The following is a 6,000-nucleotide window of genomic DNA, read 5'->3' on the forward strand; positions in this document are numbered from 1 at the left end:
ATTAAAGTGTTGTATGTAAAAACTGAAACAAAGATTTTGGAGATTTGTTCGAATAAACTATGGAAATGTATTAATAGATACACATTTTCATATTTTTCTCTTTAATCTCATGTAAACTGATTTGTATAGTTTTTGGATGTCCAAGCAAGGTAAAGTTATTAGGAAGGATTTGAACTAAAAAAATCACTTATTCTGTGACAAATTTTATGCAAGAAGAAGACAATCAAGGTCCCTGTTTTGTTTAACTTTTATTTTTATCAAGTAAGAATGGCACTTCTGAGCCATGGGTAAATGAGCTTAGATGTAAAATGAAAAGAATCTCATCTCTTGCAGCTGTATGTTGAGTTTCCTAGGATATTTAGATGCTGATAAAGCCAATATAAAATAAATGGCTGCAAGGGAATTTCAAGGGAATCATTATATGTCACTTACGAAAGCTGCACGCTTATCCAGTAGCTGAAGAGTCTCTACTTTTTAGAAAGTATATGTTGTCATTCAAAAGTAATTTTGAGAAAGCATTCATATGACCACTCCATCAAGAAAAAGTATGTACTTATATTAATATTTTAATATAAATGATGAATACTGATTTCAAACTTGAGCTATCCTACAAGTTAGCTGTATGACTTTGGGAAGCTGCTTAACATCACTGAGTCTCTGCTTCTTCAACTGCATGTTGATGTGAGGATTGAGTAGATACAGATATGGATATACCTAGAGATGTAGATGTAGATATGGTACTTACTACAGTATAGCATGCACATTTTACTCAGGATACATTTCTTCTGTTTTCTTGCTTGAAATAAAGGAATTAATTAAAAGTTTTTCTTATTTTTACCTGATTGTTGCAAATGGTAATTATAAGGAGCTATTCTCTTAAAGAGACATTTTTTAGTGAGTAGACATAATTTGTATGCCACTACCTCCTTCTACATCTAATAAACCTCTCATTATTATTGATATTCTTCCTTCAGCAGAGCACATGAAGAAAAACAAAATCTTGTGTTAAAGCTATAAACTCTTTTCCTTCAAAGCGTGTAGCAAGGTGGCAAGTTAAAAAAGGATTAGTAACAAAATTTGTAGTTATTCAAATTAATTGGAAGATGATACATGTGTAAGACTAATTTTATATCTGTTGAGACTTCAGGCAACACTCCTAATACCTCTGGTGTGCACACCAAGACCGCTGATGACACTGAACCCTGTAACAGATTTTTTCCAAAGATGACTGCAACAGTGTCTCTCATCCCATATGCTCTTAATAGTGACTTCACATCAGGAGGTGGGGTCTATGTTCCCTCTGCCTGAATCTGGCTAACTTGTTATTTGCTTGTAGCCAATAGATTGTGGCTAAAGTGATGCTGTGTTACCTCTCAGACTAGGTAAGAAAAGGCAATGTGGTTTCTGCCTTCTTTTCTGGAACACATGAATCACCAAGCATGAAGTCAGACTATCTGGGGCTGACAAACTGGAGAGGCCACATGGAGGTGCTATGATTAACATAGAGAACTGGGCTACAGCTGATAGCTAGTGTTAGTTGTCTACCATGTGAATGAGACATCTTGGGTTGATTGCAGTCAACATCTCATGACATGCACATGAAAGATACCAAGAGAGAAAAGCCCAGCCAAGCCCTCCCACATTTTGTGAGCAAAATAAAATGGTTACTTTAAACTGCTAAATTGTGGGGTTATTTATTTATTTATTTATTTACAATAGAAAGTAGAATAAACCCTTAATTAGAATTTGTATAAAAGGATATGTAAAACATTTTTTTTTCAAATATTCAGGAGACTTAATTAATGTTACCCACAGTTTACAAAATAATTTGGAGACATTAGAAAAGAAAATAGGCATGATAAGTCTATATGATCTCAGTTGTGTGGAAGAAAGTTATCTGATGTAATGTGTGCTACACAGAATCCATAAGGTAATATTTGCTTAAAGATATTGAGGCATATGTAAAGTCAAAGCCTTGCTGATCATACATTTGACCTGTGCAGCAGTTACTTGTTATATAGCATTAGTTTTGGCAATTAGTGGGTTTATTACCATCCTAGATTAAGTATTATATAATTTTCTTGCTGAAAAAAATGCTAATTTATTCTAACAGTAGCACTGATGACTTTTACAAATATGGCAAGATAATTTGTAGAGATACTAAATTGTGTTTGGTTCTTATTGCTATAAGATACAGGAAAGAAGGAAAGATCCCTCCAGCCTTCAGCCCTATTGCGGAAAGTCAGGGAAGCTTTTGTTTTTATTGTCTCAGGGTCAGGAGCAGAAATTGCTACGAACTCAACTCAAAATGTGAACCTCACCTATCTTTGAGTATATGTGTTGGTAGGATCTAATGGATATAGGCCCACCTGGAGTGGAAGAGGAAACTTTTGAGAGTTTCTTCAGAGGCAGTGAAGGAAAGAGTTTTTCTGATCCTAAGAAAAGTGGAGTCATGTACCCTGTTCCCTAGCAGCAACTTCCTGGGGAGAACATGGACCCTCAGAGGAGAGTGGCTTTGTGGTAAAAACTACTCATCTAGGCTGTTAACCCCAGACATGGCTCCCAGGTATCAGAGGTACCACCTTGGGACCATGAGGGCCTGATTGATGAACTTGTTAATTCACACACTTATTCATTTAATCATTTGTTCACTCGATACATACTCATTGAGTAGCATTGTGGGACAGGCCCTATTCTAGGTTCAATAGATACTGCCATGAATGATATGCATAAGTTGCCTGTCCCCATATAGTTTAATTTATAGTGGTAGAAGATAGTAAGCAAGTAGACAAATAAGATAATTTTATTAAGTTCTTTGAAGAGAAGGAAAGTAAACACGATGAGCAGAGAGTGACTGAGAAAGTTCTCTGAGGAGCTGACATTCTATTTAAAACTAAATGAGGCAAAGAGGAAAAGAGAGCATTCCAGGTGGAAGAAGCAGTTAGTAATTAAGGCCCTGAAGTGCAAGTGAGTTTGGTGTGTTTGAGGCAAAAAGAGGGGTGTTGGGAGGTGAGATCAAGGAGGTAGACAAGGAGAGGACCATATGAAGCATTATAGACCATGAGATGGAACTTGTATTTATATTCCAAGTCCAGATAGAAGCAGAGGAGTGCTGTGATCCGATTTGCACTTCAGGAAAATAACTAAAAACTAGCAGGAATATGGATTGGGGCTGGAGGTGAGGAGGCCTGCGTAGAGGCTACTTTGATAGTCTAGGCCTGAGATGACGATGATTTGGCCTGGTTAGGGTTGTAGCCTTGGAGATGGTGAGATGTGATGAGACTTGTGATGTGTTTTAGAGGGAGTGTCAACAGTACACATAGTTGGACTGTGTAGAGTGAGAAAAAGAGAGGAAGCAAGCATAAAGGGCTAGTCTGAGCAACTACGTAGCGGGTGGTTCTGTTTACTAAGAATGGGGAAAACTAGGGGAGAAACAGGTTTGAGAGGAAAGAATATATGCTTGTTTTGGCCATAGTTTGAGATTCTTATTAAACATGTAAATTGAAATGTCAAATAGGTGATCAGATTTGTAAGTAAAGAGCACAGATAAGAGGTCAGGGCTTGGCAATATAGAATCATCGGTGTATAGATGGCATTTGAAATCCCGGGATTTGGTGTAGGCAGAAAACCTAGGGACATGGTGTAGGTAGAAAAGAAAAGAAGGCCAATGACTAAGCTCTAGAATACATTTAGAGGAATAATAGTGGAGTAGCCAACAAAAGAGACTGAAACTGGTTGGCCAGGGAGGTAGATGGGAAGTCAGAAGAGCGTAGTGTCATGGAAGTGAAAAAATCGGTCTGTAATCAGGAATGAGAAGTGATAAACTACGCTGAATGAAACTAGGGCAAAAATGTGACCATTTGATTTTGCAGTAAGAAATGGCAGGGAAAAAGCCAGGTTGGTGTGGATTGAGGAGAGAATGAGAATGTGTGATTGGTAAGTGTTAGATGACTCTTTTGAGGAGTTTTACTTTAAGGGAAGTAGAGATATGGGATTCTAACTGGAGGTGAGGTCAGGGTTGAGAAAGTTTTTTTTTCTTTTCGATTTTTCAAAATAGCAAATAATTGAGAGTGTGTAATGATGGCATTGACCTATCACTGTGTCCAATGTGAACTGAAGACCGGAGGCCCTTCTCCAATGTTCTGACCTGTGTGAGATCTCTAGGTCCCTGTGGGATCTATCATTGGCAGAGGGAAGCCCAGTCCCCAAACATCTGAGACTGAATGTCCTGCCAGCAGGGCTGGCATTAGAGTGAGGCAAAAGATTCAAATTTTAGAAGATTCAGAAGCAACCAAATGTCAAAATTCTAAATAAAGACAATCAGTAATAGTGCTGGGCTGATCTATATTGGAGACTGAGTCAAAAGAAAATTAGGAATACTGATCTTGTCTATAGTTATAGTTAAACTTTTCATACTTTGTTCATCATGGATCTTTTTGCATTAATTTTTATTTTTAAAAATATTGCATTAAAATAAATGACTACTGAAGTATTTGGTGTCTCTTAAATTTTACATCTGAAGTGTGCACCTCTATCAGCTTGCCCCAGGCCTGCTCTGCCTGTCAGTCCAGTGGATAGGGGCTCAAACCAAATTACACTTGATTCAGAGAAGTAAAGGAGTTGTGAATATTTTGCAAATAGAAGAGGAGCATACCATGACTTCAGGATTTGAATTCTTAAAATTCTTGAATTTACTGCCTCAAATCACAGTGCCAATTTTTATTTTCCATTGAACATTTTGTAGTTAGGAAGTTTTAAAGGTATGATTCCCAGTACTTCATTAAGAATGTTTTCTGTGTCTACTTCAGTGACTCATCTGCTACAGAAGCTCAAGAGTGGTCAAGTTTATTATTGTGCAGAATAAAATGCTGGGCCAAGCACAGTGATCAGTCTCAGATCTCTATTATCAGGAAGTGTTAAAAAAAAAAAAAAAAAAAAAAAAACTAAGGGGATAAAATGAAAGTATATGAGATAAGGATCTCCTTTTATTCTGCATGTGAATACCCAGTTTTCCCAATACCATTTATTGAAGAGACTGTCTTTTCCCTATTTCTGAGCTCTTTATTTTGTTCCATTGGTCTGTGTGTCTGTTTTTATGCCAGTATCATTGCTGTTTTGATTACTACAGCTTTATAGTATATTTTGAAGTCAGTGTGATGCTTCTAGCTTTGTTCTTTTTCTTCAAGATTGCTGTGGCTGTTCAGGGGTCTTTTTGGCTCAATTTGAATTTTAGAATTCTTTTTCTCTATTCCTGTGAAGAATGTCACTGGTATTTTGATAGGGATTGCGTTGAATCTGTAGATCACTTTGGGTAGTACGGACATTTTAACAATATTGATTCTTTTAGTCCATAAACACTAGATGTCTTTCAATTTATTTGTATCTTCAATTTCTTTCATTAATGTTTTATAGTTTTCAGTGTACAGATTTATTTACTTCCTTGGTTAAATTTATTTCTAATTATTTTATTTTCAGTGTTATAATTTTAATGCTATATCTCTGGTTTATAAACATATTTTGTTTTAATTTTGTTATGCTTCCCTATTGGATTAATTCATTGAACAAATATTTATTGAGAACCTATGATGTACCAGTCATTGTTATTAAGCACACCTGCGAAAAAACTTAAGCCTCTTGGAGCTTACATTCCAGTGTGGGGGACAGGTGTGAAGATATGTGTGAATAACAAACATGATACACTAATAAATAACGAAGCATGTTAGAAGGTGATTAAGTGTAAAAGAAAAGAAATAGAGTGGGATAAGAGGAATATGATGTGAGGATAGGCATCTTTTTATTTTATTATTATTATTATTATTATTATTATTTTTTGTCTTTTTTGTGACCAGTAAGGGGATCACAACCCTTGGCTTGGTGTCGCCCGCACCGTGCTCAGCCAGTGAGCACACCGGCGATCCCTATATAGAATCTGAACCCGCAGCAGGAGTGCTGCTGCGCTCCCAGCGCCGCACTCTCCCAAGTGCGCCATGGGGTCGGCCC

The sequence above is a fragment of the Cynocephalus volans genome, chromosome 12, assembly GCF_027409185.1.
Source record: "Cynocephalus volans isolate mCynVol1 chromosome 12, mCynVol1.pri, whole genome shotgun sequence".
NCBI lineage: Eukaryota > Metazoa > Chordata > Mammalia > Dermoptera > Cynocephalidae > Cynocephalus > Cynocephalus volans.